This window comes from Trachypithecus francoisi, unplaced genomic scaffold (genome assembly GCF_009764315.1).
Source record: "Trachypithecus francoisi isolate TF-2019V2 unplaced genomic scaffold, Tfra_2.0 Lachesis_group8, whole genome shotgun sequence".
NCBI classification, from domain to species: Eukaryota; Metazoa; Chordata; class Mammalia; order Primates; family Cercopithecidae; genus Trachypithecus; species Trachypithecus francoisi.
In genome coordinates, this window is record NW_022681473.1 from 20431293 (window position 1) to 20458552 (window position 27260).

At 47.4% G+C, this 27260-nt stretch overlaps 1 long non-coding RNA gene across 2 annotated transcripts; it reads right to left on the reverse strand.

Moving 5' to 3' along the window:
- Window positions 1-22127: 22127 nt before the first annotated feature.
- Window positions 22128-26462, reverse strand: LOC117080507. 2 transcript variants are annotated; one of them, XR_004435878.1, is made up of 4 exons: window positions 26203-26462; window positions 25916-26011; window positions 24817-24929; window positions 22128-23104 (listed from the first exon to the last, which is right to left on the reverse strand). It is a non-coding gene; the product is annotated as an uncharacterized LOC117080507 (long non-coding RNA). The 2 variants fall into 2 exon arrangements; XR_004435877.1 differs by lacking the exon at window positions 22128-23104 and adding an exon at window positions 23641-24343.
- Between the last annotated feature and the right edge of the window lie 798 nt (window positions 26463-27260).

Sequence of the window (27260 nt, forward strand, 5' to 3'; positions counted from 1 at the left end):
AGAGGATGTGGAGAAATAGGAACACTTTTACACTGTTGGTGGGATTGTAAACTAGTTCAACCATTATGGAAAACAGTATGGCAATTCCTCAAGGATCTAGAACTAAATGTACCATATGACCCAGCCATCCCACTACTGGGTATATACCCAAAGGATTATAAATTATTCTACTACAAAGACACATGCACACGTATGTTTATTGCAGCACTATTCACAATAGCAAAGACTTGGAATCAACCCAAATGTCCATCTGTGAGAGACTGGAATAAGAAAATTTGGCACATATATACCATGGAATGCTATGCAGCCATAAAAAAGGATGAGTTTGTGTCCTTTGTAGGGACATGGATGCAGCTGGAAACCATCATTCTTAGCAAACTATCACAAGAAGAGAAAACCAAACACCGCATGTTCTCACTCATAGGTGGGAACTGAACAATGAGATCACTTGGACTCAGGAAGGGGAACATCACACACTGGGGCCTATCATGGGGAGAGGGGGGAGGGATTGCATTGGGGAGTTATACATGACATAAATGATGAATTGATGGGTGCTGACGAGTTGATGGGTGCAGCACACCAACATGGCATAAGTATACATATGTAACAAACCTGCACATTATGCACATGTACCCTAGAACTTAAAGTATAATAAAAAATAAAAAAATAATTTTAAAAAGGCTTATTATCTAGTGATAGATACCAAAAAGTATATGATTAGCAAAAGGACTAGGCAGATTTTGTTGAATACACATGGATTTAAACAAAATGGTAGCCAAAACACAAAACACATAGAGAATAACAGAAGAGGAGAGGACGGTAGCTGGAGATGAGATTTTATGAAGTTATGTGAAGAAATCTTATGCAGTTCCTGAAGTGCCATGCAAAGGTATTTTATTTTATGTGTTTTCTTCAAAATATTTTATGTGTGATTATTTTCTTTTTGAGTTGGGGTGATCCACTTTGAAGATGAAGGAAGGGAGTTGCACCTCCTTTCTCTAAAGTGAGTCCCTTGGTCCTATGCAGTGTTATGCAGGCTCCTGTATGGATGGATGAACACACTGTAAACCTTGGGTGATGGTATTGGCTGAAGCCCTGTGGGCAGAAAGGGTAAACTCACACCTCGAATATGTGTCAATTCCAGTCAAGATAAAAGTCTGCTCATTCTGGGGTGGAAGGAAGCCAATGCCATCACTTGCCACTGAGTGGCTTTTTTGATCTCTTTGAGGGAAGGGGCCATATCAAGAGCTTAGCATGGATCACATTGTTGGAAAGTTGGATATTTAGCAATAGCTAGATCAGTCTTGATGATGGGATCTCTCCCACATATGGCCTCCATCCCTGCCACTGTGGCCACTCCATTCAGGTGCTAATTATGCAGCCCTCGGGTGACTGATAACAGGTTGGCTGGCATCACCTGGCTGAGTTATTCTGTCTGCATCACTGTTTAGTGCCTCTTCTGAGGGAGATGCTCTCTGATGGTTACTGGGTCAACAGGAAGATTTTCAGACTTTATGCCCATTCTTTTAAATCCATCCACGTGTTCCCCCCCCACAAGAACTTCTTGTTCTTAATCTTCCAAATATTCTCCTTCCAGGTTCCTAGACAACCAGTCAAGCCAATTGCCACTGCCCATGAGTCCATATACATTCTAACTTTGGGCCACTTCTCTTTCTGCACTAGAGGGATGAGCAAGTCAGTGCTTATAGCTCTGCCCCTGGGAGAATCTCCCTCATTACTGTTTTTCAGGAGTAGCCCTGAGTGGGGTCATATGCAGTAATGGGCCATTTGTAGCTTGCACTCACAAGTCAAGCTAACCCCATGGGTGAATTTTTTTGCTCCTCTGTCAGTTGGTTACAAGGGACCCTCCATATGGACATAGATGAGAGCCAAAAGAGGATGCCAGTGTAACAGTGGCCAATGATGTGGGAAGCTGTGTGATTTGCTTATGCAGTTTTATTTGTGCTTTCTGGCCGTACTGGGCCCACCCAATCTGATGGCTCTGCAATAGTGACTGATCTCAACTAATGATGAGCAGTTCTGGCTGCATGAAGTCCCACAGTCAGGTGCTCCATCTCTATCAGGCACAGTACCATTCCAGGAGTTATTTTTGAAACGTGTATTATTTTCCACTACAGATGGTATGAGCTTGCTCCAGAACTTCTGAGGTCTACATTGAGATTCTCCTTTTGAAATTTACCATAACATCTACACAGCATTTTTTCCCACCATGGAGAGCTCCAATACCATAGGGTCTATTGGGTTGTACGGCCCAAGCAGCAGGACTTCTTGCATTACGGCCTGGATCTGCTGTACACTGCTGGTCCCCCTTAAAGCTGGCAGCTTTTCATTTCACCTGACATAAGTTGGAATGTACATGAAATACTCTGCTTCTAGCACCTGAAGAGGCCTACCAGTCATTGTACTTCAGTCTTAGTGGTGAGAAGTTGAGAGGCAATAATCTGTCCTTTACATTAAAAGAAATGTCCTGGGCCGGGCGCGGTGGCTCAAGCCTGTAATCCCAGCACTTTGGGAGGCTGAGACGGGTGGATCGCGAGGTCAGGAGATCGAGACCAACCTAGCTAACACGGCGAAACCCCGTCTCTACTAAAAAATACAAAAAACTAGCCGGGCGAGTTGGCGGGTGCCTGTAGTCCCAGCTACTTGGGAGGCTGAGGCAGGAGAATGGCGTAAACCCGGGAGGCGGAGCTTGCAGTGAGCTGAGATCCGGCCACTGCACTCCAGCCTGGGCGACAGAGCGAGACTCCGTCTCAAAAAAAAAAAAAGAAATGTCCTGGAATGCCCTAAACCAGGACCAGATTGAACTCTAAAACATCACTAGTGTGACACCTGTATTTCTCCAATGAGAAGTTTCTCTTCTAGTGTACTAAGTAAACTCTTGTATTATTGTGGACTTTCTACTGTATTCTATTGACCTATCTATTTTTGATCCCATGTTAAATAATCTATATTATTATATCCTTAAAATACATTTCAGTGTCTGCTAGTACAACTTCTTCTTTTCTTATTTTTCCCAGATATTTACTCTCTCCTATTTATTATTCCAGATAAAATTTAGAACCACACTGTCGAGTTCCAAAAGTAACTACATTGGAATTTTGGTTGGAATTGGGTTAAATTTTTCAATAAGTTTTATAAGAATTGATATTTGTATAATTTTGAGTCCTCCTAGACAACAAGATATATCTCTATCTGCTCACGTTCTCCTCTCTGTACTTCCCAGGAATAATATAATTTTTTACTTTTTTGAGATGGTCTTGCTCTGTTGCCCAGGCTGGAGTTCAGTGGTATGGTCTGAGCTCACTGCAACCTCCACCTCATGGGCTCAAAGAATCCTTCCATCACAGCCTCCCAAACAGCTGGGACTACAAGCATGCACCACCCCGCCCAGCTAATTTTTTGGTATATTTTTGTAGACATAGGTTTCACCATGTTGCCCAGGCTGGTCTTAAACTCCCGAGCTCAAGCATTCCTCCCACTTCAGCCTCCCAAAGTGCTGGGATTACAGTTGTGAGACACCATGCTCAGCCTAATTTTTTATATGAACGTGCACATCTCTTATCAAACTTATTCCAAGATATTTTATTTTGCTGTTGTTGTTGCTGCCTTTGTGATCAGACTGTTTATTTTCTTTTTTTTTTTTTTTTTTTTTTTTTTTTATTATACTTTAAGTTCTAGGGTACATGTGCATGACGTTTATATCATGTATAACTCCCCAACAGACTGTTTATTTTCATAGTACTTCTTGTTGCACCTTAAAATTGCCACTGATTTTCGTATATTTATTTTGTAACTAGAAGTACACCAAACTGTTTTATTGCTTACAATAGTTTTTAATTATCTTAGTCTTTCCAGCCTTTAAGATCCATGTTTCAGAAAGATTATTCTCCAGCAAAGACTGGAATGGGAGAGGTTAAAGGCCCAGAGCAAGGCCTGAGCTCTGGCTGGCCTGTCCTGCCACATATGTTTTCTTTCTTGTAAACTATGTTAGAACTCAAAACTTTCAGCTTAATCCACAAGAATCTAGAAGCATTGCCTTTTCAATTGGCAACAAAGTAAAATCAATCTTCAATTCCTTGAGATGTAATATTATCATGATTTACTCTCTGATGCAGTACTATGGAAAATCAATCAGTGTGGATGAAGGATAGTAATAAAGGCAAACATTGAATCAGGCGCTGTCCTAATTACTTTATAGACATTGTCTTGCTCAATACTCAAGACAGTTTTCAAGGTAGTTACCACCATTATCCCCATTTTACAGGTGGAGAAATTAAGGCACAGAACAGTAGAGCGACTTGCCCAAGGTCAAGTTGGTTTTAGTTGGTAGAAACAAGATTTGAACCCGATGGCTCCAGAGTTCACTGCTCAGAGCCACTATAATAAAATGGGTTAACTCAGTAGAAACCTGCTCTTTATTCAAAGCTCCAGAATAGCTTCTGAATCTCAAGCCCAGATTAACCGCAGGATTTCTCTCCTCTTTCTTCATCTCCTTTGATTCATCCACCCCTGGAGGCCAGGGACTCCCAGCTTTCCAGGCAGCCCCAGAATACTGAACACCCAGGGCAAAGCTCCAAGTACAGAGTGAGGAGATGAGTTACAGGGCAGCGACCACATGCTGGGTTGGTATGCCCAGGCCTTGGAGGACCTCTGGGTTTAAAATGCAACTTTTTGCTGGGTGGCTCTCTCGTTTCATTACATTGCGGTCAACGGTTGAATTTTCTCCCTCTTTTGAAAATGGTTTTTAGGTTTTGGCCCTAACCTCTTGCTCTCTGGCCTGTCAGCCACATGGTAAGGGATGGAGGCTCCTCTCCTGTGCCAGACTGTTTCTGAGCAGAGTTTCCAGGCCACTGAGGCAACAGGGCCCAACCATTCTCTCAGAAAAACCCTACAGCTCCCCCTCAGAGGCCCTGGACGCACTCACCAGAAATCAGTTTAACGGGCCAGTAGACCTAGGCATGAAACGCTCTGGGAAATCAAACATGGCTGCACAGGTGACATTTGGGGCATTTCCAAATAAATTTTGTATTAACAGTAATAATATTAATTCATTCATTTAACAAAACTTTATCTGGTCCTTGTTATATGCTGGAAATACAATGATAAATAAGACAGGTTCTTGCCTTCCTGGAATTTGCATGCTAGGCAACTAACAAACAGGTAAATAGACGAGAATTTCAAATTGTTAGAAATGCTATCAACAAAGATAAAATAAAACAAAGGGATAGAAAGTGGGGGATAAGGAGGTGTGACTCAAGACAAGTGGCCAGGAGAATCTTCCCTAATGAGCTGAAATTAAGAGTGATACCCAGATGTCAGGAAGGAGTTGTGCTGGGAGGAGCTGAGGGCTGGGTATTCTGGACAAAGCGTGCCCACTTTTGCTCACCATGGTACCCCAGATCTTTGCTCAGAGCTGGCACTGAGTAGGAACTTACTAATTGACAAGTGAATGAATCATGGCTCTTGGCAACTTTGAGCGGCTTTGCCTATTGTCTGTGAGTTCTCAGGGGGAGATGCCTGGCTGAGAGCCCCTCTGTCCAGTTCCACCTGGCCCTCCTCTCTGGGAGGGCCCTGCTGGCCTCATCCGACCAGATCCTTCCTCCCAGGTCGTCTGCTTTCCAGGCCCGAGGGCTGCAACAAGGGCCAAGATGGCTGCCAGAGACAGGAGGGAGGGAGGGAGTGAGGGAGGGAGGGAGGGAGGAGGGGAAGACCTGGGTGGGGAGAAGGGAGTCGGAGGCCCTCTTGTGTGGTGCCATTGGGGCTGGTGCTGGGCCTCAGTGTGGCCGGCAGTCAGTGGGCCGCAGCCAGCTAAGCCCTCCTATCCAGAAGCACCACCCACTTCCAGGCTCTCCACCCTGCTGGGCTGGTGGTGCAGTCTCCATTAGGGAAAATGCTGAATTAGACAGAGGCTTCCCCCTTGCCCGGCCTCCAGCTTTGTCTCTGGGTCCCTTACAGAAAGGCTTCACTTTCAGGCACAAGCTGAGGCCGAGTGGGGAAAGAAGCTCCACAGGCCAAATATTTGTAAGCAGAGCTGTTTTCCCAAGCAAAGCAGAACCAGATGCCACTGCCCTCCAGTGGAGGCCGGGCCCTGGCACTGGGAGGCCAGTCTGGGAGGTGGTCAGGGGGAGGCTGGCCAGGGATTGCCATGTGGGGTCCTGCAGAGCCGGCTGCTTCTTAAGATGTTCTTATGCAGTGGTGATCAGAATGTCACAGCATCCAATGGGCCACTTTTCCAGGCAGTTATCACCTGCCAAAACCTTGAGGCTAGAGTTTTTACCTGGTAGGAAAAACTGACCTAAGGCCTAGGTCTCAAAGGATTCTATATTTATTGATAACAGAAAGTGTGCCCAGCACCAACCACTTCATCAAGGATGAAAAACAGAAAAGCAGGACTCCTTAGAAGGGTATTTTTTTGAGCTTGAACTAGAAGTCTATCCTCAGGGAGCAGATCTTTAGGGCCCTAGACCCTGGAGGAAGCCCCGAGTGTGGATGGAGATGGGGACTGGCCTCAGATCCGAATCTGCTTACTCTGTGAAACCACAGCAGATTCAGCAGAAGGCAGGAAGACTATTTATTTATTTATGAGACAGCGTCTTGCTTTGTCACCCAGTGGTACAATCACAGTTCACTGCAGTCTCAATCTCCCAGGTTCAAACGATCCTCCCACCTCAGCCTCCTGAGTCGCTGGGGCTACAGGCATCAGCCACGATACCTGGCTAACTTTAAAAAATTTTTTCTTGTAGAGATGGGGGTCTCCCTATGTTGCCCAGACTGATCTTTAACCACGAAGCTCAAGGGATCCTCTTATCTTGGCCCCTCAAAGTGGTGGGATTATAGGCGAGAGCTTCCGCGCCTGGCCCAAAAACTCCTTAGTGAAGATTTGGGGGGGGTGGGAATCTCTCTCCAGGAAATCTCCAGAGGAATATTTTTCTATGTTACATACATATTGTGTAATAAAGGATCTGCCTGCCCTTTGCCTCCAGTTCCTGCGAGGTGATGTCTAAACCCTTGGAATTTCCCAAGTGATAGGAGGGCCTTTGTTACTCATGGTGGGCCCCTCAGACCACATCTGACAGCTTCAGCTAACAAGTGACTCACGGTGGTCACCTGCAGAGTTTAGGGTAAAAGGATAGTTCAGGACAGGGGCTGGCCAAGCCAGAAAGACCAAGCAGGTAATGAGAGGGTTGGGGGGCTTTGACCCACGTGATATCAGCCCCAGCCTCTGGGGTGTAAGGTTTTTGTATCAGTTGAAACCCCAGGGCGCGCCAACAGACAACAGGTGGCGGTGTGGAGCAACATGCTGTTTTAATGAGCGCCTAAAATGGCGTCAGCCCCAAGTCAGGACGGGGCAAAGGTTTTATAGTCTTCTGTAACAGGAAGTGTCCTAGTCTGACGTAACTGCTACATAGTACCCGGATGGCCTCATTTTAGATCTTCAGGGGTACATGTCTTCCGGCCAGGGTAGGTGTCTTCCCGCCGGCTCTCTTCCTGCTTCTGCTATTTTGCTGGCGGCATGCTGCTGGCAGAAGTAGCCTTGTGCCTTGGGACTGGGCCTGAGGAGGGAGGAGTTATTCATCTCCTTAAGTTTGCAGGCCCCCCATGGGGAAAGGGGAGGGACTGGGGATGGAGTTCAAGTGCACCTCCGGTGACTCAACCCAGCATGCCTCTGGGATGAAGCTTCAAGAAAATCTCTGGACACTGAACTCTGCTGCGGTCCCCTGGTTGGCGATATTCTTTGAATATTGCCATATATGTGTCCCCAAGAGTAATGGAAGCTTCTACTTGAAACCTTCCCAGACTTCATCCTTGGTATCTCTTCCCATCTGTATCCTTTTGCTATTATAAAACTATCATTGTAATGATAGCACTTTACTGAGTTCTGTGAGTCTTTCTAGCAAATTATCAAACCTGGGGGAGCCCATGGGAATCTCTGAGTGTGTAGCTAATTGGTCTGAGCAAAGGTAGCCCTAGGACCCCCAAACTTGTCCGAAGTGAGGGCAGTTTTGTGGCAGACTGTGCCCTTAACTTGCAATGTTTAGCCCAACTGGGTCCATATGGATATAGATGTAGATCCACATGCACATACTTGTTGACATACATGCATTTACTATATATAATCCAAATATTAGATTTCACTATAAATCCTATTTTCTTTTTTTTTTTTTTTTTTTTTTTTTGAGACGGAGTTTCGCTCTGTCACCCAGGCTGGAGTGCAGTGGCCGGATCTCAGCTCACTGCAAGCTCCGCCTCCCGGTTTACGCCATTCTCCTGCCTCAGCCTCCCGAGTAGCTGGGACTACAGGCGCCCGCCACGTCGCCCGGCTAGTTTTTTGTATTTTTAGTAGAGACAGGGTTTCACCGTATTAGCCAGGATGGTCTCGATCTCCTGACCTCGTGATCCGCCCGTCTCGGCCTCCCAAAGTGCTGGGATTAAATCCTATTTTCTAAGATGCTCTATTCACTTGACTCTTGTTGCTGGTGTCTTGCCAAGGATCTGGCCTATTTCCAGGTGACGCCAGTAACCCAGCCAGTGTTCTAGGACTTGGCTTGCTTTCCCATGTTTGGGACAGGTGGGCGGGCCCAGTCTTAGCTTTTCACCATTACCTGGTTCCCAGTCCCATAGCTGGCCCTTGTCTCTGCTGGTCACTTTGAAGCGCCTCTAAAGAAAGACCTGGTTGGTTTAGGAAGGCCGGGGTGGAAGGGAGACCCGGGCCTGTAGCAAGCCCTTTGGAGTCTGAGATGTGGCACGGGGCAGGGATTGGAACAGACCAGGACACCAACATGAGCCAAAGCAGTGGCCCTACCCAGGCTCTAGCCTACATGGATTTCTGGATTTGGGTCCAGGCCCCACCAGCTCTAGAGCCAAAGATCCAGCCTGAGGTCTCAGAATGGAGTTCAGCCAACTGAGGCTCCAGCCCTTCACTAGCTGATGGTCTACTGTAGCTGCTGGGGCAGCCCTAGCTCCCTATATGCCAGGCCCTCCTTTGCTGCTTCTCTGTGGCTTTGGGAGCTTGAGTGGAGGGAGGGGAAGGAAGGCAGACAGAGAGACAGGCAGTGCCCACCAACCTTACTATCATATGCAGAGCCTGAAACTGACCTTAGATATCTCTATGCCAGTGATTCCCCAACTCTAGTGCCTGTCAGAATCACCTGGGGAATCTATTCATAAAGCAGATTTCCAGGCACCACCCTCCAGAGAGGCTCAGTCACTGGGGCTGGAGTGGGGCCTGGGAACCTGCAATGATCACATGAACTTGCAGGTGTATCTGATACAGTTGAGCCCAAGTCACTTTCTCGTCTACCTCCTTTGATTCTTGAGGCTCAGAGTGGGTAGGTGACTTTCCAATGTCACAGAGCTAATGGACATCAGAATTCAGGTAAAAACCTAATCCAAGGTAGGTTGGCAATGTGAGGGCTGGCTAGATGCAGGGCAGAGGACAATTTGAAGAGCCCCAAGAAGAACCCCACAGAGAAAGGTGCCACCATGTTTGAAATTCCATTAAATGCACACTCCTCTGGGCCTTGAAGACATTTGATTTCCCAGAGTCCCCTCTTGATATGTTAATTTTTCTGGAGTGGAAGCTTCCTATGTTATTGCAATGGGCCCATTAACAACCGGCTTCATGTGCCTTCCTGCAGGGATGGGGCATGGTTCACATGCCAGGCATTAGGGGCTCTGGATGGGGCCAGGCTCTCTGGAAAGGGCTGCAGGTACACCCTAGAAGCAGTCCTGACCTGCTTAACCATCTTAGAAGAAAACGTCTTGGCAGAGAGAGTGTGGTGTTTTAGAGTCAGTCTGTTTGAGTCCAGTCCTGTGGCCTTGAGCAATCTAGTCAACTCCATCGCTCTGTTCCCTCATTTATTTCCTGGCAAAATAGATATAACACTAACACCTGTCTCATTGGGATGGCGCAAAACTCTAGAACAAGCTAAATCCTCAGATCTGTGCCCTGACTGCCATGATCTGTCTGAACTTGGGGAGGCAATGAAGAGACCCACAGTTACCTAAAGACACCCTGCCCTCCCTCTTGGGGACACAATGAGTGGTGGCTCTGAGCAGCCAGCTTTGTCTGCCAAGGTCCCCTGGCCCCCAGGCGTCTGTCAGGCTTGGATACCAGAAGACATGGAGACCTTGTCATCCTGCAGGGGTGCGTATTCTTCCCCACGGTTGGCATCTGGAAACTCATCCCTGCTCTTTCTTCTCCTCAGGAAACAATGACCAAGCCAGACTCCCCTCCTGGGGGACAGTGTTGCCTCCACCCCACAGGAATGGCAGTGGGGACAATTTTTCCATCCCCTCCCCACATACTAACCACAACCGGGCTGCCCCTCCATTCCCTCCCTCCTCCTCAGGCTGGCGGAGCCTGGCAGGGTGGAGGTCCCTGGGAAAACTCCCCAGACTGAGCTGAAAAGCCGGCAGACATTGCCCTGGGGCCTTGGCAGGGGGCTGGGCTCAGGACACCTCCTCCTGGGCTCAGACTCTGGTTAGGATGTGCTGACACCACGTCTGGCGGTTTGGCGCTGGCTTGGTGGGGGTGCACTTTGCAGGTGACACGCCACTTTGTGGCCCTGTGTTTCCAGAGGCGAGGCTGGCTCGGCCAAAGGAAGGATGGCCAGAGTTCAGCACCCAGGGATGAGGATGAAGTGGTGGGGATGGCAGGGATGGGGCTGACGGATGGTGCTCCAGACGTAGAGGAGCACTAAAGCCTCTAGGCCTGCCTCTGCCTGCAGAAAGCCACTGATGGATGTCTAGTCCTACAAGGGTCTCATCTGGGAATTGGAAGGCACCTTGGCCACCAGCTCCTGGCTTCTAACCCTGCAACAGAACAGCCTGTACAACCTCAAATAAATGCTCATCAACCCCACCTCGGACATCTGCAGCTCTCTTTTACCCAAGGGAGGGTACTGTTACTCACATTTCTTACTTTAAAAAAATGTGTCTCCTAATGGTTACAAGGGGATGGGAAGGGTAGTGAGGTCACAGCAGGAGGTGGGGGTGGTTAATAGGTTAAAAAATAGTTAGAAAGAATGAGTGAAAGACCTAGTATTTGTTGGCACAACAGGATGACTATGGATAATAATAATTTAATTGTACATCTAAAGTAACTAAAAAACACTGGACACAGTGGCTCATGCCTGTAATCCCAGCACTTTGGGAGGCCAAGGTGGGCAGATCACTTGAGGTCAGTTCAAGACCAGCTTAGCCAACATGGTGAAACCCTGTCTTTACTGAAAATACAAAAAAAAAAAAAATTAGCCAAGTATTGTGGTGTGTGTCTGTAATCCCAGCTACTCGGGAGGTTGAGGCAGGAGAATGGCTTGAACCTGGGAGGTGGAGGTTGCAGTGAGCCGAAATCATGCCACTGCACTCCAACCTGGGTGACAGAGCAGGACTCCATCAAAGAAAAAGAAAGAAAGAAAGAAAGAAAGAAAGAAAGAAAGAAAGAAAGAAAGAAAGAAAGAAAGAAAGAAAGAGAGAGAGAGGGAAAGAGAGAGCGGGAGGAAGGAAGGAAGGAAAGGAAAGGGAAGGGAAGGGAAGGGAAGGGGAAGGGGAAGGGGAAGAGGAAAGGGAAAGGGAGGGAGGAAGGAAAGAGAGAAAGAAAGAAAGAAAAGAAAGAGAGAGAGAGAAAGAAAGGAGAAAAGTAATTCTTATAAAATAGCATAATTGGATTGTTTGTAACAGAAAAGATAATGCTTGAGGGGATGGATACCCCATTCTCCATGATGTACATATTTCACATTGCATCCCTGTATCAAAACATCTCATGTATCCCATAAATACATACACCTACTATGTATCTACAAAAATAATTAAAAATTAAAAAGATATGTGTCTTCATTGTACAAAAGTTGAAATACAGATAAGAAAAAATAAAAAGAATTATCCCTAACTTACCATTATTCCTAACTTACCATTTAGAGAAAATTACTCTTGATATTGTATTGCATTTTCTCTCAAATTTTTTTGTGACATAAAACAGGGCAATTCACACTATGGTCTGCAAACTGTACCAAACCATCAACTTGCAATAGATTGAAGATTATAAAGTCATCCCTCAGCCTCACTAGTTTGAGAAGCACTAATATAGATATTATTTTCATAAAGTTAGAATTGTCTTCCACTCACAAAACCCTACCTCCTGTTTTGGGACTGCTTCCCGCTCCATCTGCATGGTGGACCTCTCTTGCTATGACACATTGTGTTTGTTTATTCTATTTTTGTTTTTATTTTTTATTTTTTTGAGACAGAGTCCTGCTGTGTCACCCAGGTAGGAATGCAGTGGCACGATCTCAGCTCACTGCAACCTCTGCCTCCTAGGTTCAAGGGATTCTCCTGCCTTAGCCTCCCGAGTAGCTGGGATTACAGGCATGAGACACCACACCCTGAAATGGACAGAACTGCACCCGGCTAATTTTTGTATGTTTAGTAGAAATAGGGTTTCACTGTGTTGGCCAGGCTGGTCTCATACTCCTGACCTCAAGTGATCTGCCCACCTTGACCTCCCAAAGTGCTGAGATTACAGGTGTGAGCCACTGTGGCCAGGCCCACACATTGTGTTTCATGACCACTTACTTCCATGACATGGATGTTCCACAGTTTTGTTTCCCGGTCCTTAAGGTCAGAATGAACATGGTTTTCAACTTGCAGGATAATATACCTGATGAACATCCTTGTTCATTCTTTGTGTGCACTGGTGTCATTAATTCCTTCCGATAAAGTTTTAGAAATGTAATTGCTGGGGCAAAGGATGCACACCATTTTATTTTACTTTATTTATTTTAAATAGAGACAGGGCCTCATGGTGTCCCCCGGGGTGATGTTGAACTCTTGGTCTCAAGCTGAGGCTCCTGTCTTGGTCTCTCAAACTGCTGGGATTACAGGTGTAAGCCTGTAATCATGCCTGGCCACACACCTTAAGATTTTAGACACTTGTTGTCAAAATTATGTAAAGAAAAGTGGACCCAATTCATACCTTCACCGATAAGTTAGGAGAGCTCAGGTGTTTGAGGCAGGTTTCATTTAAAGGCCCATTGTATAAAACAGCCACCTCTTCCAATGACAGACTTTCAGAGACTTGGAGACCATGGTCATGGGTACCCTTTACCAAGATCCTCACTCCCAGGTTCTTCAGCCACCTCTCAAGAACAGCAGGACCAGAAGGGGCTTAGAGATTCCCTTACCCAAGAGTCCCCAACGTGGGCTCCATAAAACGCGGTTCTGCAGGATGTTAATTGGTACTTACTAGACAAAAGAATTTATGATGAAATCATCTTGGGGATCAGTGACTTAAACAAATCCAAGATGTTCTCTGCTACAGGGCTTCTCAGAGCGTTTACATGCTAAGGATCCTTATTTATCTTCAAGAAGGGGCTGGAGTGAGCAAAGTTTCCCAAACACATCTGAGCATGGAATCTTTCAGTGAAGTGCAGCTCAAAGAACCAATGGTCTGTGAAACCCACTCCCCTAGCACAGTGGTTTTTAAACTTTTAAAAAGCCATAGAACTCGTTCTTCAAATTCTTTTCTGCAAGAAATCTCAATTTATGTGAAGCGGACACAAAACAGGGATGAAACAGACAAAAGCAGGGATGGGACAACACAGATAATGACAGTGATAAGGACAGTGATAATTCACTGTCCTTCCTAGTGTGGCCCCTAAGAAGGTATCTCAGAACTCCTAGGGGCCTAGGTGGCACCATTTGAAGAACAGTTTCCTCTGCTCTTTTTTCCCACTGCAAGAACACGATGCCAATGAGTCCCAGGCACTCCCAGGATTTCCTGGAGGCTCACAGCTGGAAGGGGCCTCTCTCCTGTTGCAAAGTTTGCTATTGTACAATAAACAAGGGGTGAGGAAGTCTTTCCCATAATTCTATGGGTAAACAGTCTTAACTTGGGCAGCCGCCTACAGCCCATGATCGCCAACAAAAACGACGTGGTCATCATCATGAGTGTGTGGGGTTTGAAATTGAGTTAAGTCCAAGCTCTACCACCAACACACTGAACAGATCTGGGAAAGTGCTTAGGCAGACCGAGCCTCAGTTTCCCTCTCTGTAAAGTGGGTGAGGAGCAGAGAATGTGGCCCGCTTAGGAGTACCTGCATATTATGGAGTCGGTCACCGTAGATTTGTGTCCCAGCTCGGACACTTACTGACTGGGTGCTCTCAGTCAAGTCACTTAGCCTCTCTGAATCTCACTTTCTCTTTCTATCAATGAGAGGATGGCCTCCATACTCTTTAGGATGTTTCTCAGACAGGATTCTACCACTTTAGAGCACCAGCTTATAGTTGGAGTCAGAAGGCATGAAGTTCCTAACAGCAGACAATCTTGAAGAACACGAGGCAATTACAGAACCTTGGGAGGCAACCCAGAGTCAGAGGATGGGAGAAGAAGAGTGATGGAGACAAAAGAATGGTCATGGAAGTAGGAAGCAGACATAGCTGTAGCTTACAGTCATATTCAAGAAGTGCACGGGTAGCAGGTTTAGTCTAACATGTGGGCTGCCATCTTTGTTTTGTGAAGAGAAGACTGATTGGACATGAGCTTCCCTAGAAAAGGGACTTTGTCTATTTTGTTTACTGCTGTGTCCCCCATTCCTCAAGCAATGCCTTGCAAGTAACTTTATGAGGTCCCCGCTTGCTGCTTTTTCACAGAAGGGACTCAGGATCCACCAACCCTTCTTGTGCTGACACCTACAACCTGGAACTTGAAGCCCATTATTCCAGGAAGCAATGTCATCAATGATTGTTAATGCCCCAGGCTACTCCACACACTTTACCCATCCCATAAATGAACTCTGGCATTATTGGTACAATTCTTAAGTCCAAGGAACTTCTAAGGCTGGAATAAGGAAGAAAAAGAGGTAAGAGAATGCCTTGAAGATTAGGATTTCAGGACCATCTCAAGACCAAAAGTGAGGGACTACAGTATCTGATTTGGTTCATGTCTTCTTTTCTCCTGTTTCCACATATACAGCTTGGGCTTCAAGTGGTTTGTGACTTGTTCCCCTAGGAGCACTCTGAGACCCGAATTCTCCTGGAAGCCAGTCCCCATGACAGGTGCCCACTGCACACTACCAGGCTCCTTGCCATCATAGCCACAGTTCTTTATCTTGCTTTCGGATCCCTTCCTGATCTGGTCTATCTTACAATTGTCCCAGCTCAGGTGATGAGCCCATTACCACCAACTCCTAATCCCCAATACCCTGAACTCTAATGCTATATTTGGGTTTTCTTTCTTATGGCACTCCACAGAGGACTGCCAGCTTGCCAAAGGCCCTCTCCCCATATGAACTGATTTCAGTTAGGTAGCTAGGAAGACATGGAGAGTGTGTGACTAATTCACACTAAGGTGTGAAAGGCTGCTAGCATAATAACATCCCAAGAAGTATTTGCTTTTTGTAAAAGGGGATGTATTCACCCAAATGGATGTCTGGCAGAATATCTGGGAATATAACAATGGAGTAATAAATTCCACATTCCTCTTTCCTAAATGAGGCTGGTTTTCTTCTCTTACGCCATTTCTTTGCTTTAAAAAGTCTAACATGATGTGATAAAATAGGAAGTTCTCAGCACCATCAATATGCTTTTCTTGCCAACGATGTTGACTCTGAATCTAATCAAGTATTTAGAGTTAGCTTCTATTAATAGTTCACAGGAAATACAGGGATAGAGGAAAAATTTAAATGACACCGTGAGAAAGCAAATAGACAAATATGTAATGTGGGCCCTTCTATAAGATAACTGTCGTGATTTCATCCACAAGTCAATTTGATTAGTTCACTCAGGCTGCTATAACAAAAAGGCCATACATTGAGTGGGTTGTAAACAACTGAAATTTATTTCTCACTGTTCTGGAGGCTGGGAAGTCCAAGCTCAAGGTCCTCACAGATTTGGTGTCTGGTAAGGGCCTGCTTCCTGGTTTGTAAACAGCTGTCGTTTTACTATGTCCTTACATGGTGGAAGAGGCAAGGAAGTTCTTTCAGACCTTTTTTAGAAGGGAACTGATTCTATAAGGGCACTAATCTCATTCACATGGGCTCCGCCCTTGTGTCATAATCACCTCCTAAAAGGCCCCACCTCCTAATACCATCACATTGAAGGCTGGGATTTCAATAAGTGAATTTAGAGGAGGACCACAAACATTTAGAAAAAAAAGGGATAGAGGGCAGTTTAAGATGAAAAGATTTAAATAGACATAACAACCAACTGTAGTATGTTGACCTTGTTAGACTCAACAAACCAACTGTAAAAGGACATTTTTGAGACAACTAGGAAAATTTTACTATGAACTGAATTTTTAATAATACTAAAATATACTGCTAATTTTGTAAGATGCAATAATAGTATATTACGTTTATTTTAAACTATGTATGTTAGAGATACATAGGAAAGTGTGTAGAAGTGAAATGACATAGAAATGCCCAGAATTTATTTTAAAATGGTTGACAGTAGGAGGGAGAGAAGGAAAAAGAAAAAGAAAAAAAGGACAGATGAGGCTAGAGGAGCAAAAGGTTGATAAATGTTGAATCTGAGTGATAGGTCCATGGGGTTCCATGATATTATTCATTCTACTTTGGTGTCTGTATTAGCCATTTTCCTGCTGCTGATAAAGACATACCTGAGACTGGGAAGAAAAAGAGGTTTAATTTGACTTATAGTCCTACATGGCTGGGGAGGCCTCAGAACCATGGTGGGAGGTGAAAGGCACTTCTTACATGGTGGTAGCAGAGAAAAATGAGGAAGATGTAAAAGCAGAAACCCCTGATAAAACCATCAGGTCTCATAAGACTTATTCACTACCACAAGAATAGTATAGGAGAAACCATCCCCATGATTCAAATTATCTCTCATTGGGTCCCTCCACAACACGTGGGAATTCTGGGAGTACAATTCAAGATGAGATTTGGGTGGGGACACAGATTCAAACCATATCATTCTACCTCAGCCCCTCCATATCTCAAGTCCTCACATTTCAAAACTAATCACACCTTCCCAACAGTCCCCCAAAATCCTAACTCATTTCAGCATTAACCCAAAAGTCCACAGTCCAAAGTATTATCTAAGACAAGGCAAGTCCCTTCCACCTATAAGCCTGTTAAATCAAAAGTAAGCTAGTCACTTCCTAGATACAATGGGGGTACAGGCATTGGGTAAATACAGTCACTCCAAATGGGAGAAATTGACCAAAACTAAGGGGTTACAGGCCCCGTGCAAGTCCGAAATCTAGTGGGGCAATCATATCTTAAAGCTCTAAAATGATCTCCTTTGACTCCATATCTCACATTCAGGTCACGCTGAAGCAAGAGATGAGTTTACATGGTCTTGGACAGCTCCACCCCTGTGGCTTTGCAGGGTATAGCCTCCCTCCCGGCTGCTTTCACAGCTGGCATTGAGTGTCTGTGGTTTTTCCAGGCACACAGTGCAAGCTGTCGGTGGATCTACCATTCTGGGGTCTGGAAGATGGTGGTCCTCTTCTCACAGCTCCCCTAGATTATGCCCCAGCAGGGACTCTGTGTGGGGCTCCAACTGCATGTTTCCCTTCCACATTGCTCTAGCAGAGGTTCTGCATGACAGCCCTGCCCTTGCAGCAAACTTCTGCCTGGACATCCAGACATTTTCATACATCCTCTGAAATCTAGGTGGAGGTTCCCAAACCTCAATTCTTGACTTCTGTGCTCTTGCAGGCTCAACACCATGTGGAAGTTGCCAAGGCTTGGGGCTTGCACTCCCTGAATTGGATTATTTGTGGGGGTTTGAATTCCTCATATATTCTGAATATTGGTCCCTCGTCTGATGAATAGTTTGCAAATACTTCCTCCCATTCTACAGGTTGTCTCCGCACAAGTTGAATTTTGTTCAACACCTTGTTGCTCAGCTTCCTAATGATTGTGGTGCTAGCGTGACCCCCACTTCCACCCCACAAACCTGCTCTTCCCCACAGCAGCAAATGCACATCATCACCCATCCAGTTGCTCAAACCCCAATTCTGAATCCCTCTCTTCCATTGGTGCCATCAGCAGCTCCCATCAGCATACCTCCTAGAGCACACCCTGACTATCCTGCTCTCCCTCCCTAGCCAGAGTCCTTATCCTCCCTGGCTGGAACTGAACAGACTTATGGGGTCTCCCTGCTTCCTCCCACTGTCCCCTGCAACCCACTGTCCTCCCACTGCCAACAGACTTTTGAAAACAAAAGGCAGATCATGCCATGCCTCTGTTTAGAACTCTTTAGTAGCGTCTGACACCATTTAGAATCAAGTCCAGAATTCCCCTCTGGCTTCCAAGGCTCCACGTCTACACAGCCCAGCCACTGGGTCCACCCCACCTTCATCTGGTACCACCCTCCCTGTCCACACTCCACTCTGGCCACCCTGCCCTTCCTCACTTGCTCCTCCTTGGGGCCTTTGCCATTGAATGTTTTCTGGGCTCCCAATACCCTTTGTCCAAGTCTTCGCATGACTGGCTGCTCCTCAGCTCCAGAGAATTCATGCAGATGCCACCTCCTCCCAGAGGACTCCCTGACACCTGATGGAAGCAGCTACCATCCCATAACCCTGCTCATTTTCCTGGTGTTACTGATTGCCATCTGAAAGTATCTGCTGTCTTTCTTAGTTTCCTTGTTCCTTGTCTCTTTTCTCCCATCTAGACGTAAACTAGGACAACTGAATAACATGCAAGAGCCAGGGCCTCATCCTGTTTGCCACCCCACCTCTATTCCTAGAATGAGACCTTACACAAAGGCACTCGATTGGTGTCTAATAAGCAATCAACTGAATGCACAAAGTTGTGTGACCGGGGGTGAGTCTAAAGTCTCCACGTGTTTTCTGTGACTCACAGTGGGATCCAAGTTCTGTCAACACTTACTTGTGGCCTAGGGTCTCACACAAACAATAAAAGCATGGACCATCTTCTGACAGGTGGTCACATGAATGGCACTTTCTTGCCACCACCCACAGGTGGGAGAGTGTCTTTAACATAAAATGAACAGGCACAGGGGGTCACTCCCTTGGTGAGGGTGCCCACTCTGGGTACAGATCTTTGAGACTCCACAGGGAAATCAGTCTACCTGGAAAAGCGCCTCTGTTCCCAGCAGTTCCAGGAAACCCCAGGGCCTCCCAACATGTGGTCTTTTCTGCTCCAGGAAAGAACAATGTTTCAGAGACTGCCTTCCTGTCTTGTGGTTGGGCTATTCTTATGCCTCGGAATGACTTTCTGCTCAGTGCTGACAGCCGCCACCTCTCTCAGTGGTGCCAGGCCTCTGGAGCTCCGCTTGGTGGGTGGTGAGGGCTCCTACAGCCTCCACGCCCACCTGGGCTCTGGTAGGTGTGCTGGGGAACTCAGAGCATGTGGCGTTGGGGGGGCTCCTCTCTGACATTGCCCAGCTCTTCCTTCTCCTGCCAAACAAAGCGTTCTGCTTGGGCGGGGACAAGACTCTACTTCTAACTGTGGAACAAACAACAGACCAAGCTCTTTCTACCCTGGGAGAAGCAGGGCTGCCTAGGACCTTGCCTCATTTGCTGATTTTTTTAAAGTTTGGAGCGGTACAGGAGGTGGTGGTAGAAACTTGTACTTTCTCCGAGTCCGAAGAGTCTGCCTCGGACCTGGGGGCAGGGCCGTTTTCTCATCATCACTTTCTGCTGGCCATGTTGGCATGCTGGCGGGCTCCTCCCTCTCTTCTCTCTGGCCTCCTGCAGACATGGTTTTCTATCTGCTGCTGCCCTCTGCTCTTCCACCAGCCCCCAGTTCATCACGCCTGGACTTCTCCAGAAACTGCTAACAGTTCCTTTTCCTCCTGCACTGCCCACTCACTCAGCATTACATCACCATCATCACACTTGCATGTCATCTTCATGGCCACCGTTGACCATATTCTCATGGTTAGGATGTGTCGCACTCTACGTTAAGCAGGTTATATGTTGCATCTCATCTACTCCATATGAAGTAGTTACTGTTCTCTGCATTTCACAGATGAGGGAACTGAGCTCACAGCAGCTGAGGAACTTGTCCAGGGTCACCTCACTGGTGAGGGGCAGAGCTGGGATGCTAACCCCATGCCAAGTCTGCTCGGCCCCCAGCTGTATGGCTTGCCCTGGCCGAGGGTTTAGGACATGCAGCCAGACTGCTGAGCCGGTCCTTCTGGTCCTAATCCTGTCACTTGCCTCCTTTGTGACCTCTCTTAGCCTCGGTTTGCTCTTCTGTGACATGGGGACAGCAATAGCAACTTCTTCCCAGGGGTGTTGTGAGGATGAAAGGAGTGTGAAGTGTTTAGAAGGGTGACTGCTAAACGCTCTGTAACAGGTGCAGAGAATGTGACGAGACATGGCTCCTGCCCTCAGGAACTTCTGGTTTAGTGGGAAAGATCATCGCAGCTTGGGATGGTCTAAATCACAGCGAGGAAAAGAATAAGTGCCACCAGTGTGAGCGGCAGGGACAGCTACCCCAGCCCGCTGTGTTGGCTTCCACTTGAGTGATGCCTAAGCTAGTGTGATTCTTTTTTTTTTTTTAATTAGCTTTTATTTGGAATAAATTTAGATTCATAGAAAAGTTGCAAAGATAATACCGCATTTGCATATACTGTGCCCAGCTTTCCTGAAGAACATGCCACTTCCCCAGAAATAAGACAAAGGCAATGGGATGGGTGTAGATGTGTATCATGTTAGCTGTTCTCAGGCAAGCTCCCTCTAGGCATGTCCCACAGAAAGGCAAACATTGTAAAATCTGGGCCAGGCACAGTGGCTCAAGCCTGTAATCCCAGCACTTGTGGGAGGCCAAGGCGGGTGAATCACCTGAGGTCCAGAGTTTGAGACCAGCCTGACCAACATGGTGAAACCCCGTCTCTACTAAAACTACAAAAATTAGCTGGGTGTGGTGGTGGGTGCCTGTAATCCCAGCCACACGGGAGGCTGAGGCAGGAGAATCACTTGAACTCAGGAGCTGGAGGTTGCAGCAAGCAAAGACTGTGCCGTTGCACTCCAGCCTGGGCGACAAGAGCGAAATTCTGTCTCAAAGAAAAAAAAAATCATCTTGAATTCAAGGCCACCTCCAGAGGGCCTAGCCTCCTACCTCAGGAATGAGCACAGAGGAGATCTCTCTCTTTGGCTCACTGATTCTGTCTTGGCCTTTCCTCACCATGAAGTTGTAAGTGACAGAGGCCACAGATATGGTGGGAAAGGGTAATGGGGCTGACAAGGTCAGCTTTGGGCTTAGGTCTGCCCAAACCTCTACGTGGCTGACCCACTCGGGATTCCCGGATCTTCTCTTGGGCTTGGGACCAAAGCCATGGCTATGACTGCATTGCTGGCTTCATCTTTCCTGGCTGGCCAACCAGGGCAGGAGATCAGGGATCCTGTGCTCATTCATCCTTTCACTCAATACAGATACAGAGAAGAGCAGCCCTGAGCCCGGCACTGTGCCAGGCCCTAGGGGTACTGCACTGGGTTCCTCACAAGGTTCCCTTCTCTAGATAGCCTACCTTCAACAAGAATTGCAAAAGGTGGAAAGATTTTTCTGGCCCTGTATAGTTTCCTATAACTGATGTAGTGACTTAAAACAACAAAAATGTCTTATGTGGCAGTTCTAGAGGTCAGTTGTCCAAAATCAGTCTCATGGACTAAAGTCAAGGTGTTGATGGGGCTGGTTTCTTCTGGATGCTCACTTCCTTGCCTCTGCCAGCTTCTGAGTCCGCCTGCATTCCTTTGCTGGGGGCCTCCTTCTTTTACACTCAAAACAGCAGCCTAGCATCTCCTCTCCTCTCTGACTTCTGCTTCTATCCTTACATCTTCCTTCTCTTTTGTAAGTACCCTTGTGATTACAATGGATCCACCCAGGTAATCCAGGATAATCCCCCTATCATAACATTCTTAACTTAATCACATCTGCAAATTCCCCTTTGCCATATAAGGCAACATATTCACAGGTTCTGGGAATTAGAACATCAGCATCTTTGGAGGGCCATTATCCAGTCTACTGTAAGCTTTTTTTTTTTTTTTTTTTTTTTTTTGAGACAGGGTCTTGCTCTTTCCCTCAGGCTGGAGCACAGTGGCTACATCACGGCTCACTGCAGTCTGGAACTTGTGGGCTCAAGTGATCCTCCTGCCCCAGCCTTCTGAGTAGCTGGGATTATAGGCATGAGCCGCCACATCCGGCCAAAGCTCTTTCTTGAAGTAGTTGAGAGCCCAGGCTCTGAAGTCCACAGACTGGGGTTTGAATCCATGTCCCTGCCATTTTTTACTGTGTGACCTCCTATTACTCAATCCCTCTGTGCTTCAATTTCTTCGTCTGTAACATGAGGCTAATAGCTACCTGAAGGATTGATATGAGAATTAAACAAGCGACCACAGGGGTTCTAGCCAGAGGTCTTAGTTATTAACAACGAAAGTAGCCTTTGGCTGCTTTAAGCAGGAAGGTAACAGCTCATCGTCTCTAGGAAGGCTGGAAATCCAGGGTCAGACAAAGCCAGAACAAGCGAGAAGCCGATGGCCAGAATCACAATCCAAGCCATGCTATGGAACCCGCAGATGAGGCTTCCTGTTTACCACCTGCAGCCCAAGGCACCCTACTCCTGTTGCTACCACTTGTGGCCCAGCCACTCTAGGACACTTGCAGCTGTGGAGCGACACTTTCCATGGCTTCTGGCCGGAGTCCAGTTTTGGACAGGAGCATCGGATTAGCTGGCTCTGGTCACATGTCCACTTCCTGGTTGCAAGGAGAGCAAGGATCTGGCTTTCTTCGCTTCTTGGTGGAAAGCTGACTCTTCTCTCCCTACTCTCATCCTGGGATGGAGAATTCCCCAAACATGAAAAGGGGTTCAGCCCCCAAATCAAGCATTCAGTCAATGCCAGCAATGATTATTATTAGTCCAGGCTCTCCGTTGAGAGTCGTGGTAAATTTGAACTCACTCCCTGGAATTGGACAGGGAGGCAGAGTATGGGTTCTTGTCCAGCCTTGCTAGGATGTGGCCCTGTGCCACAGGCACTGTCACCCAGATGCCAGCCAAACACGGAGAAGGTCAGTAGTCCCTGAATACCTGTCCGGTTGGTGAGACCCTGCTTGGACCAGACAGCCTAGAGAGTTGAGTACTTCATCAGCTTTTGTTGGATGGAGGACAAAAATCAAAACAAAACAGAGAGTGAGAATGAGCGTGCAACAAGAAAAGGCATCCGAAAGATGTTTTTAATGTGCATCAGATTATGCAGCCAAGCCAGGGGCCTCTGCCTGGCTTCCCGGCATGTTCCTGCCTGAAGACAACTTGATGATTTGAAGGGAGCCGTGGTCAGATTGTATACCTGTCAACTGCCTCTCCACGCTCACTGGGGCACGGGGCTGTAATGAGGCCTGACACCTCAGGAATCTGGCAGGATGCAAAACAGCCGCAGAGGGCAGGGGGGAGGCAGGCGGGGCCTGCTCTGGCCACTTGGGCCTGCCTGGAATGTTCCAGAAGAGTACCAGAGGGGACCCAGGGGGTCCAGCTCTAGGTTCTTAGCCACTTGCTGGTAGGACAATGAGAAAAATCACATCAGCTCTCTGAACCTCAGTTTCCTCATCTATAAAATGGGTTTTACTCTCCCCTTAAAGGTTTATTGGGAAGATCCAAGAAAGTATATACAAAGTGCCTAACATGGCAACGCAATAAATGATCGTGATAAATATTATCATCATTGTCAACATCCTCGTCAACCCAGTCGATCCTTTCTGCTTTAATTGCCTGTTTCAGTGCTTCGGCTTCCACTATTCGAGAATTTGTTCACCATTATTAATTGGTTTGCTTTTGTGAGAAACTGCTGGGAGGATTTTTAGGCTAAGAGAGATTTTAGAGATGATTTTGCCCAACTTATTCATCCTATTGTGGAGGAAATTAAGGCTCAGAGAAGAGAGATTATTTACCCAAGGTTGAACTGCTTGGTGTTGGAGGAGTTTCAACAGCAACGATGCTGGAGAGGACATGGAAGTCCCTGGTGCCTGGGGCAGAGGGGTACAAGGAGCCCTGGGCTTGATCGTATTCCTGGAACTACTTCCATGACTCTAATCCCAGGCATGTTAGATAAATTCAGAGAAGAGACACAGACAAGGCATCAACCATCATTCTGGAAAACACGAGTTGAGTGTCATCTCAGTCCTGGGAGGTCACTGATTAGGCAAAGTCAAGGTGTCCTGAGTCCTGGTGCCCCGGTAGAAAAAATTGACACTTTCACAGCTCATCCCAGTCACATTCTAGGAACTGCATATTGCAGGCCTGGAGAGAGAGAGGTGAAGTCTTCTTGGAGGGTGGATGTGTTCATAGGAGCTGGTATTGGAGCTAACCTTCAAGTCAATCACAAGATGTGATTCTGGGGAAAGGGGTTTAAAAAAAAAATCACATCTGGTTAAGGCATAAGGAGGCGCTTTGTGAGGGAGATGGGACTGGCCCTATGCCTTGGAGAGGAATAGGATTTCTACAGACTGAAGATGGTAGAAAGGCAAGCCTTGCACCAGGCACAGCCTGACGTTTCTGTGCAGGGAAGGGAGTCACCATGAGCACTCCAGAGGAGGCCTGAGCGGAGCACAGCGCCATCATTATCACTGCCCAGCCAGAACCGGGCAGGAGGAAGCCCGAAGCAGCGCATGTGAGGGAGACACCACAGATGGAGGGCAGGTGCTGCGGCAGCCCCTCCTTCCCCTGGAGATCCCGGATTCTGAGAGGCTGAAGTTGGCCATTTCTTGTTAGGTGTGGGCTCTAGCTCTCTGGAACAATGTTTGCTAAAAGATGGAGCCAGGACCTGCCAAGGACATTGCACCCTAGTGAGCGGGGATTAGGGCTTACCCAGAGTCTCATCACGCATGTAATCATAAATTATTCACAGGAGACTATGCAGTTCCTGACTGTCAAGTTGGCTGTTGAGTTTCCATCATGTCCTTCCAAGGGAGGGTTTAGTTCTCCAGAGGAAGCAAGGCATTGGAGAAAGGTGAGAGTTTAGAAACACACACATTTGGGTTGGAGTTCCCACTCTGCCCCATTCTAGCTCAGAGACCTTAAGCAAGTTGCTTAATCTTCCTGAGCCTCAGTTTTCTCACCTATGAAGTAGGAATTATAACATATCCCCCATGGGGTCATTGTAGGATTAAATGAGATCACAGATGTAAGGTAAATGAAAAGAAGTAAAGGTATGTAACTTTGCCTGGTACATTCTAGGTGCTTTGCAAACACTCTCCTTTCCCCTCTTCACTGGCTGTGTCTGAAGCAAAGTTGTTGAGTTATGAGAATGACTTCAGGTGTGGCTAAGGCAAGACACCAAACTAGACAAAACCACCAACATTTACATCACTTCTAGGCACTCAGCTTGAGCTGGCTGTGCAAGGGTTTCCCTGCCCTTTCCCAGCCAGCATTCCAGGCAGAAAACTTCTTGGAAAAGCCAGGTGTATCAAAAGGGCACGATACTTGGACCTGGAGTAAAATAAAATGGGCCACTGAGTTTTGGGCTACTAAATGTCAATTACTAGTGGCATCACCAGGCTGTGCACTGATGCTTCCCCCTTAGTGACTCTTGGTGACAGTGGAGCCCACACTCCATGCCCGTTTTGTCCTGCTTCTCCTGCTCCAGTTCCTCTCCTATGCCTCATCCCCAGGTGCGTCCTCTAGGTTGAGTATTGCCTGGAACCCCGCCTTCCCTCAGACGGCCTTTCCCCCTGGGGATGTGTGTGCTTTTCTCTCCTCTGGACATGCATTCCTTCAACGGCTGCAGCTGGAACTAAAAGCTGTACATTTGCTTCTGTGTTGGGGTTTTATTGTTTAATTCTTTTGTGCATAGTTATTCCTTGGCAAATTTCTACCGTGCCAGACTGCCCTTTACCAAGCCCCACTCAGCTAAGAGAGGACCATCATCCTCTCTGGCACTGGTCCTACCTCGGTCCTGCCAACTTACCCATCAACACTTCCCAGGACACCCAAGCTCCAGCTCTGTGACAGCTGCATTCATCAGGTCTCTTGATTGCAAGTGATGGAAACCCAGTTGAATGCACTGAGTGTAGAATAGAATAGAATAGAATAGAATAGAATAGAATGAGAATGGAATAAAATAAAAATTAGCTAATACAACTGGGAGGTATGGGGATGAAGACAGGACTAAATCCAGAATTCAAAAATGCTAACAATCAATCATTTCTTCATGCCCTGCCCCCACCTCTAACTCTTTGCATGCCTCACTCTTACCTTCTGCAGGTGGGCTACTTTACAGGATAAAGAAAAGTCTGGATTCCAACCTCTGGCTTCCCAGTCTATCAGCTGCAGAGGGACTGAAGCCAGCTTCCTGCTCCCAGTGTCCCTCTCAGGGAAGAACTCTGATTGGCCCTGTGGAGTCACATGTCCTTCCCTGACCCAATTTCTGGGGCCAGGAGGACGTTGGGATAATTATCCAGCCTGGGCCTGCCTGTACCTCCTCTGAGGCTCAGGGGCAGGGCAGCTTGCTACCAGAAGCATGGAGATGGGGAGCAAACTTATGCCCAATGAAAAGAATTGTTTCCATAGTCCAGGAGAGGGCCAAGGAGTGGAAGGGAGGGAGTGCCCATCCTGTGGGGAGCAGAGGGCATCAGGGTGCCCTTGAGTTGGCCCAGGAGGGTTTGAACAAGAGCAGGAGGCTCCAAACTCTGGGCTATCCCAGGAACTGAAACGAGAGGCGAGGCGAGGGAAGGGGCCCAGTGGGAAGAAACAGAGCAAAGGAGGAGCTGCAGGTCCGTCTGCTGAGAGGAGTCCCAGTTGCCCCAGCAGAGAGGGGCCATGGGGCAGGAGCCCCGGTGGGAGGATGAGAGCCAGGAATTTAAGGAATGCCAAGGCTGCCCAGTGGGCAGAGCTACCCCAAAGGCTGGTAACAGATGCTGACTGGGAGGCAGGGGCACCCTGCTGCTCCCCAGGTCTGTTCCTTATTTGCCCCTCCCACCCTGCCCCTCAGGGGTTCTGGCAAGAGCCCCTGCTGTTCAGAAGGTGGAGGATCTTATCCTGCCTGCACTGTTAACTCACTGTGTGCTCCTTGGCCATCTGCAGCCTCAGTTTCCCCACCAGTAAAGTGAAGAGGATAGAATAGAAGTGGCCTCAGCTCTACTTCTCTTCCCCAGCTCCTCCTCCCCATCGCCCCCAGGAATGAGGGCACCCCAGAAGGCCCTCGGAACCCAGGAATGTGCCCCAGGCCTCGGCCTTCCCTCAGCTCCTCCCTGAGGAAGCAAGGGAGCCGTTGGCAGGGGTGGCTCCAGGTCCCCTCCCTATCCCTCCCCTCC